At 48.0% G+C, this 9,568-nt stretch overlaps 1 non-coding gene across 1 annotated transcript; it reads left to right on the plus strand.

Annotated features, from left to right (window-relative positions):
- Positions 1–7,510: 7,510 nt before the first annotated feature.
- Positions 7,511–7,584, plus strand: Trnat-agu (transfer RNA threonine (anticodon AGU)). The gene has a single exon. It is a non-coding gene; the product is annotated as a tRNA-Thr (tRNA).
- Positions 7,585–9,568: the final 1,984 nt, after the last annotated feature.

Raw genomic sequence — 9,568 nt, forward strand, 5'->3', positions numbered from 1 at the left:
ATGGTCTCTAAACTGAAGAGCCCACCCATACAGTGGGAGAAAATATTTGCCAGCTACACATCAGACAAAGGACTGATAACCAGAATATATAGGGAACTTAAAAAACTAAATTCTCCCAAAACTAATGAACCAATAAAGAAATGGGCAAGTGAACTAAACAGAACTTTCTCAAAAGAAGAAATTCAAATGGCCAAAAAACACATGAGAAAATGCTCCCCATCTCTAGCAATAAAGGAAATGCAAATGAAAACCACACTAAGATTCCACCTCACCCCTGTTAGAACAGCCATCATCAGCAACACCAACAACAACAGGTGTTGGCGAGGATGCGGGGAAAAAGGAACCCTCTTACACTGTTGGTGGGAATATAAACTAGTACAACCACGCTGGAAAAAAATTTGGAGGCTACTTAAAAATCTAAACATTGATCTACCATTTGATCCAGCAATACCACTCTTGGGGATATACCCAAAAGACTGTGACACAGGTTACTCCAGAGGCACCTGCACACCCATGTTTATTGTGGCACTATTCACAATAGCCAAGTTATGGGAACAGCCAAGATGCCCCACCACTGATGAATGGATTAAGAAAATGTGGTATTTATACACAGTGGAATTTTATGCAGCCATGAAGAAGAACGAAATGTTATCATTTGCTGGTAAATGGATGGAATTGGAGAACATCATTCTGAGTGAGGTTAGCCTGGTCCAAAAGACCAAAAATTGTATGTTCTCCCTCATATGTGGACATTAGATCAAGGGCAAACACAACAATGGGATTGGACTTTGAGCACATGATAAAGCGAGAGCACACAAGGGAGATATGAGGATAGGAATACACCTAAAAAATTAGTTAACATTTGTTGCCCTCAACTCAGAGAAACTAAAGCAGATACCTTAAAAGCAACTGAGGCCAATAGGAAAAGGGGAACAGGTACTAGAGAAAAGTTGAGATCAAAAAGAATTAACCTAGAAGGTAACACACATGCACAGGAAATTAATGTGAGTCAACTCCCTGTATAGCTATCCTTATCTCAACCAGCAAAAACCCTTGTTCCTTCCTATTATTGCTTATACTCTCTCTACAACCAAAGTAGAGATAAGGGCAAAATAGTTTCTTTTCGGGTATCGAGGGGGTGGGGGGAGAGGGAGGGGGTGGAGTGGGTGGTAAGGGAGGGAGTTGGGGCAGGGGGGAGAAATGACCCAAGCATTGTATGCACATATGAATAATAAAAAAATAAATAATTTTTTTTTAAAAAAATAGACTTAAAAAAAAAGACAGGTGAATTTTATCTCAGTTAAGCTTTCATTTTAAGAGCAAAGGGTTACATACAAAACTAATTTTAATTATTGTTATTTAAGTCAATATATTTTTTAAATGACTTTTGACATAGCATCAATATTTTAAGATTATTATTGAGATTTTTTTTTTTAAGTTCAGAGCTGGCAGAGTGGCTCAAGTGGTAGAGTATCTACCTAAGCAAGTTACCATTATTCAAACCCTCAGTTCAAACTCCAGGACCTGCCAAAAAATTAAATAAGTAAAAGTTCAATGTGTGCTTTACACTTGCAAGATATCTCAATCTAGATGCTACAGTTTTCCTTGGAAATACCTGATATATGTCTACATTAATAAAATGTACAGTTGGAAAAGTAAGCTCAAGCCGGGTGTGGTGGTGCATACCTCTAATCCCAGCATCTGGGAGGCTGAGACAGGAGGATCATCTGGGCTAATATAGTGAGATTCTACCTCAAAAAAAAAATCAAAAATAAATAAATAAATAAAAGGTAAGTTCATACACAAGTCATTCTTAAAACCCCTGAAAGTTTTCCAGTTGTTGAGTTGAGCAGCATTGGGCAGTAAGGTTAGAGAAGCAGATGTAGCTGCAGGACAAATGGGTGATACTCATGACATTCCCAGTGTGTGGCATGTTACATTCTAAATCCTTCTGCAGACTCTGAAGTCAAACGAAACCCCTTCCATGAGCTCAGAGCCCCTCTTGGCCAGCCTCTAACTCTCTAATCTCATAGGCCTCCAACTCTCTCTAATCTCATAGGCCTCCAACTCTCTCTAATCTCATAGGCCTCTACCTCTCTCTAATCTCATAGGCCTCCATCTCTCTCTAATCTCATAGGCCTCCTCCTCTCTCTAATCTCATAGGCCTCCTCCTCTCTCTAATCTCATAGGCCGCCTCCTCTCTCTAATCCCATAGGCCGCCTCCTCTCTCTAATCCCATAGGCCTCCTCCTCTCTCTAATCCCATAGGCCTCCTCCTCTCTCTAATCTCATAGGCCTCCTCCTCTCTCTAATCGTGTACGGCCTCCTCCCACATCATGCGGCCACTTTGGTCTTTCGAAGCCTTGCACACTCACTCCTGCCCCAGGGCCTTTGACCTGTCTCCTAGAGCACTTTTCACCAAGAGCTTCTCACACCTGGCCAGGAAGCCCACCCTGACCCCAAATCCAGTGTGGGTCTCCACCCACTGTCCCCTTCTATTTTCTCTGTAAGACATAACACCTTTCTAAATTTTCTGCCTTGTTTTCTTGCTTGCTTATTCTCATTCTCTCTCTCTCTCCCTCTCTCCCGCTCTCTCTCTCCTCTCTCCTCTCTCCTCTCTCTCATACTGTGCATGTACACATACAAACATGCTAGGATATAAGGATATAAGCTCAGTGATGAGATGACCATATTAGTCAGACTCTTCGTCGTCACTGTGCCAAAATGCCCGACATGAACAAGTTAAGGGGAAAAGGTTTGTTTCCTTTAGTTCACCATGGTGGGGAGGAAGTGGTGGAAGAAGAGAGAGATCCTGGCTGAGCTAGGGGGCTTTCTCCTTCTCTCCCTTTTACCATCTGGGCCCTCGGCCCACACTTAGGGACCCCTGTTCCATACTTAATCATCTCTGGAAACCCCTCACGGACACACCCAGAGGTGTGTTCCCACTAATCTCAGCGCTTCTCAAGTCAACCAAGATGATGGTCAAAGTGTCACATTCCCAGTGTCACGTCTGCACTACTCACTGCCCTACCCTGTCTACACTGATGTCTGACACACAGTATATGCCCAAAGGGCAAATGGCAGGTGAGTGAGTTGAATGCATGGATGGATGGATGAATGCTCCACAGAACTGGCGCACCCCACAATCCAGCCAACCATGCCCCCACTAGCAGATGTTAGATGGCCTCAGGGTTGGCTTTTGTTTCTGTTGCTTTCCAGGGCCCCACAAACCCTGAACTATGATTGATGACTTTGTCCTTGTAGGGGGCATTCCCCCCAAATGGAACCTGAGTCACATGTCTGCCATTTTTAACATTTTGTCCAGGGAGTTCCCTTGTGACATTTCCGTATGTGCTTCCAATGCACCGTGCTCACCCTTCCATCCATCATCCTCCCATTTCCCTCCCCTTACTTCAAAAAGTTTCAACAGGTTTTTCGTGTTGCATATCTTACGTAACAGAAGACGCCGTCCTGAAAGGTGACTATCTGTCATCACACCAGCAGGGTACAACTTTTTTTCCTTTCCCACTCTAGGTAATAGCAACTGTTTCAATTTTCCAACCTGATACATGAATAATTCTATTTCATTTAAGATGAAAATTAAAAATCACTAAACGCTGGTAACGTCGCACAGTTTCACGCATTGGTTGCCCTTTGTGTGCCTGGTCTGGAGAATTGTCTGTTTATCTCGTGTGCCCATCACCTTCCTGGGTTGTTTCTGTTTTGAGTTTGTTATTGTTGCTGTTGCTTTTGATCAACTGTGCTGGGGACGGTAACTCTTCGCCAAGACTTTCAAATGTGTTCCATTATTTATGGTCTGTTCTACCTTTTGCCTCAGATCTTTTTTCTTAGCATATGGTCACAATGGTCAGGTTTTTTCTTTTGCAATTTCTAGGGTTCCTGTCTTGCTGGCATAAATTGACTTTCAGTCCTAGAACTAACTTTCACTGTCCAGAAAAATCACAAAGCAAGCCAGAAGGCGGCCCTGAGGACAGGAGCCAGGAAATCACTATCAGCCATTTCAAAATCCATCTTCCTGATATCCAACGATTTCTCACTCCAGTTAGACTTGGAGACACATCCGTTAGGCACAGTTTGGTCCATAGCCATAGATCCCAACAACTCTGACCATAAAAAACTGTCAGCAGGGCTGCTGTTTGCAGAGAAGACCCCTGGGCTCAGTCATGTCTCCAAAGAGCCCCGGTGACTCTTCATGGCCTGTGGCACTTAGGAAACAAGATCTGAGCCTCGGGGGTGCTCACTGAGAGACATCCTGTGTGCAAAGTTAGGTGCGCAGCTCTCTGGTCAGCCATGACATCCACAGAGGCCAAGTGCAAGGCTGGAACCAAAGTTTCTCTCCAAGGGCAGAAGGCGTATGTTGGTTTTCACTGCCAGCACCCACTCCTCATTCTTCTGGTCACAGCAGCCCTATTTTCTCTGGGGGAATTTCCTCCCCCCCTCCGATTCATGAAGAGTCAAGTCTCCTGAGACCCCATAACCACGAGGTGGGCACTAAATCCCCAAATCAGACAGGTGCCGCTAGACCCAGGGAGGACGCCAAGGAAGATGCTAAGACAGGTGTGCAATAAGAGGGTCTGACCACACACTTGGAGTGAACACAGCCTCCCACCCTTCCAGGTGCATCTGAACATCCCTTTCCAAGCTCTGCTGGTTTCTCCTTTAGCAGAAGGCTTTATCTCACACAGCTAAAAGCGCCCTGTCTTCGTAAACAGATTCTGACACAATAGAGCCCATTTTGAACTTTCCCTGGGATAAGTTCTTCCACCCACCCTTTCCACTTCACAGAATTCAGTTGTTTAGACGAATGTCTGGGTGGCTAACCATCCGCTTTCATCTCCTTCAAAACCCTCACAACAGATACCCTGCAAGGAAATCAGCACACCACCCCACACACACGCCCTCTGAGGGAAATCTGAAACTTGGTTCAGCACCCATCAGTCCCTGCAGGGTTTTTACGCCAGCTTGCTTCTGTGGTGGGGAGTAAGGAAGGCCTGGAGCCCTGCTGCTCGCAGCTTCAGAACTTCTACAAACCCATTGACCCCTCCTTGCCTTTCTGCGATTCCCTTTTCCTCTTCTAGCCCTTGTTTTCCTGCGAGTCTTCAGCACACAGGTGTTACACAACATGGCAGATATAGGCGAAAAGGTGGAAGAGAGGGAGGGAGGGAGAAAGGAGAAAAGGAGAGAGGAGGGAAGAAAGGAAAGAAGGAAGGGAGGGAGGGAGGGAGATGGGAAGAAAGGTGGGAGGGAGGGAGGGAGATGGAAAGAAAGGTGGGAGGGAGGGAGGGAGATGGGAAGAAAGGTGGGAGGGAGGGAGATAGGAAGAAAGGTGAGAGGGAGGGAGATGGGAAGAAAGGTGGGTGGGAGGGAGGGAGATGGGAAGAAAGGTGGGAGGGAGGGAGGGAGGGAGATGGAAAGAAAGGTGGGAGGGAGGGAGGGAGGTGGGAAGAAAGGTGGGAGGGAGGGAGATAGGAAGAAAGGTGAGAGGGAGGGAGATGGGAAGAAAGGTGGGTGGGAGGGAGGGAGATGGGAAGAAAGGTGGGTGGGAGGGAGGGAGATGGGAAGAAAGGTGGGAGGGAGGGAGATAGGAAGAAAGGTGAGAGGGAGGGAGATGGGAAGAAAGGTGGGTGGGAGGGAGGGAGATGGGAAGAAAGGTGGGAGGGAGGGAGGGAGGGAGATGGAAAGAAAGGTGGGAGGGAGGGAGGGAGGTGGGAAGAAAGGTGGGAGGGAGGGAGATAGGAAGAAAGGTGAGAGGGAGGGAGATGGGAAGAAAGGTGGGTGGGAGGGAGGGAGATGGGAAGAAAGGTGGGTGGGAGGGAGGGAGATGGGAAGAAAGGTGGGAGGGAGGGAGGGAGGGAGGGAGATGGGAAGAAAGGTGGGAGGGAGGGAGGAAGATGGGAAGAAAGGTGGGAGGGAGGGAGGGAGGGAGATGGGAAGAAAGGTGGGAGGGAGGGAGGTGGGAAGAAAGGTGGGAAGGGGGGAGGGAGGTGGGAAGAAAGGTGGGAGGGAGGGAGGGAGGGAGATGAGAAGAAAGGTGGGAGGGAGGGAGGGAGATGGGAAGAAAGGTGGGAAGGAGGGAGGGAGGTGGGAAGAAAGGTGGGAGGGAGGGAGGGAGGTGGGAAGAAAGGTGGGAAGGAGGGAGGGAGGTGGGAAGAAAGGTGGGAGGGAGGGAGGGAGGTGGGAAGAAAGGTGGGAGGGAGGGAGGGAGATGGGAAGAAAGGTGGGAAGGAGGGAGGGAGGTGGGAAGAAAGGTGGGAGGGAGGGAGGGAGGTGGGAAGAAAGGTGGGAAGGAGGGAGGGAGGTGGGAAGAAAGGTGGGAGGGAGGGAGGGAGAGGGGAAGAAAGGTGGGAAGGGGGGAGGGAGGTGGGAAGAAAGGTGGGAGGGAGGGAGGAAGATGGGAAGAAAGGTGGGAGGGAGGGAGGAAGGTGGGAAGAAAGGTGGGAAGGGGGGAGGGAGGTGGGAAGAAAGGTGGGAGGGAGGGAGGGAGGTTAGTTCACAGGAAAAGTCTTACACTCCTAAATGGTTCATAACACAAAACACACGCAAATATTTTCTACGCTTCCATGCAGTTTTGTTTGCGTCTCCCACGGGCTGACCCTGGACTTGTCCTGTCCAAAGGATTTTTTCTTCCTGTGATGTCACTGCTCTAGTGAACAGAGAACAGAGATTCAGAGATCCTCAACTGATGGATGCCACTTGTCCCCTCTCAAAAAATAACCAGAGATTAAGTATGAGCCAACTTGGGAATAATGAGGATAAGTGACCCTCTCAATTTCCAGGAGATACTGATGGCAGAGTCACAGGGCTGTCTGTCTCCCTCCCTTATAAGCCTGAACTTAGAGGATGGGGGGAGGGGAGGATTCCACTCTGTCTGATTACTTCAGCTGTATCTGGAAAGAAGTCAAACCACCTGTGGAAGAGAGCTCTGTAGAAGTTAGGATCCGTTTTTTCTGAAGTTTGGAGCAACAGACAGGCATCCCTCGGAGCCAGGGGAGGCCTAATTTCCAATCCACTGAAGGCATTTTCACTCATCAAACAATCCCTGAGGGTCAGTGCTGTTTGGGAAGGCAAAAATGAGCCAGCTCTCAAGTTTTTGCTCATAAATGAGCAAGGAAAATGGCCGATGCCTCACCTGTGTAATGACTTACACCTGTGCCGTGCGCCGTTTTTGCACACCTTCGGGGTGCACTGCCAAGCCTTGGTCCTTGTGCAAACATTGTTGTTTTTTCTAAAACTGGGGTTCTTACTGCCGTGGGGAGTTCTGCATGACCTCTGGCAAGCCAGCCAGGTCACATGAGACCACAGAGATGGACTCCTAAGTGAGAGAAGTTGATCATGGCATCACGAGAGATTTTAGGGCCTGGCGCTGGTGACTCACACCTGTAATCCCAGCTACTCAGAAGGCAGAGATCAAGAGGCTTGGGATTCAAAGCCAACCCAGGCAAATAGTTCACAAGAACCTATCTCAAAAATACCCAACACAAAAACTGGCTGGCGGAGTGGCTCAAGCGGTAGAAGCACCTGCCTAGTAAGCATGAGGCTCTGAGTTCAAACCTCAGTGCTGCCAAAAGAAAAAAAGAGGGAGATTTGAGGAAAGATGTCATAGTTCTGGGTTCTTGCTCAAAGTGAGACCATCACAGCAGAGGCATGGGAGTTGCTGGAATGCAGGATTTGAGCCCTGGCTCAGACGTCCTGAGTGAGAATCCTTGATTTCGCCAGGTCCCCATAATTTGCATGCATGCAGAGACCCAAGGAGCAGTGCTGAGAAAATGAGAGACTTTCCTCAAATGCATGTGTACAAGAGACTCATGACATGAAACAGGCCAAGTGACATCCCCAGACTGATCAAATAATTAGTAGGCAAATTTTCATACTTGTAGATAAAATAGAACTGCTTATAATGTGCAGCCACAGTTTTTTTGGTTTAGTTTTTTTGGGGGGAGGGTTGGTTTTTGTTGTAGATTTGCTTTATTTTATTTTGTTTTTGCAGTGCTGGGATAGAACCCAGGACCTTGCACATGCAAGGCAGATGCTCCACCACTGAGCTCCACCCCCAGCGCTGCAGCCACCATTTCTAATGTGCAGAGAACAGACAAACCTGAACAACAAAACTTCAGATTTCCCAACACTTACATCTCCTTCCAGATGCACCACAACACTGTGAGGTAAGTGATACAGACCCCACTTTACAGGTGGAGAAACTGAGGTCCCAGATGTGCATGACTCACTCAAAGTCATGTGACTGAAGTGTACTTGAACACTGACTCCCAGCTCAAGAAAAGGGGGTTGTCTTTGTTTGGTGTTGCTGTAACAAAATACCTCAGTCTGGGTAGTTTATAAGTAAAGAGGTTTATCCTGCCCATAATTCTGATTGGAGGGTCCAAATAGGACAGCGCCAGCCAGAATCCCCTGACTGTGTCACAACGTGGCAAAGAAGCAGAAAGGCAACCAGCTGCATACAGAAGGGGCCAAGGAGCAGGGGGACCTTGCTTTAAAACAACTCCTTCATGCCTGGCACCAGTGGCTCACACCCGTAGTCCTAGCTATTCAGGAGGCAGAGATCAGTAGAATTATGGTTAAAAGCCAGCCCAGTCAAATAGTTCTCAAGACCTTATCTCAAAAATACCCAACACAAAAAAGGGCTGGCAGAGTGGCTTCAATGTAGCATACCTGCCTAGCAAATATGAGACCTTGAGTTCACATCCCAGTACCACCAAAAAAATAAAAATAAAAAAAATTCATGCAAGAACTAATCCAGCCATGAGACCAGACCCACTCCATGGAGGCAGATCCATCTATGAGAGTGGAGGCCCAGGAACTTCCACTGTGCCCCACCTCTTAAAGGATCCCCCACCTTAACACCTCCACACTGGGGACCAAGCTCCCCAGTCCCCAGTCCATGAATCTTGGGGCAGGGGGGGACACCATAGCATCTTCTACCAAGTGACCAGGACCAGTCTGGTTGTTTGGCAGAAATGAAATGGGATGGAAGCAGGATTTCTCTGGTGGGGAGTCTGGAGTGTAGACACACTTCCCACTGCTGGAAGCTCCAGATGTCAGATCCTGGGTATCCAGCTCCAGACACATTCCTTCCCTTCCTAGGTACCTGGGAGTGAGAGGAATGCCACCGGTCATCCCTCTGAGACCCAGAAACCATCCAGAGCAACGTGCATCCCTCAAATCTAGGACAGACGCCTCCTTTGGCAATAATGGCCTACTTTTCTCCTCAGCGGGGTGACTCACTCTTCATCTCCAAGTGAGGCTGGAAAAAAAGGCAGCTGTAAGATTTCTTGCTGATATGAAGTAACTTAGACAGAAAAGCCATAGTTCAGCCTTGTTTCCTCGGCCACCTGCTAACCTGATAGTCTCTCTTAGAGAGACATTCCCCACAGAGTCTGAGAGCCTTGCTTAAAGTAATCTGCAGAGATAAGGGCAAAATAGTTTCTCACAGGTAGTGAGGAGGGTCGGGGGAGAGGGAGGGGGCGGGGGGGGTAAGGGAGGGGATGGGAGAAGGGGCGAGAAATGACCCAAACATTGTATGCACATATGAA

This window comes from Castor canadensis, chromosome 17 (assembly GCF_047511655.1).
Source record: "Castor canadensis chromosome 17, mCasCan1.hap1v2, whole genome shotgun sequence".
In the NCBI taxonomy this organism is placed as follows: Eukaryota; Metazoa; Chordata; class Mammalia; order Rodentia; family Castoridae; genus Castor; species Castor canadensis.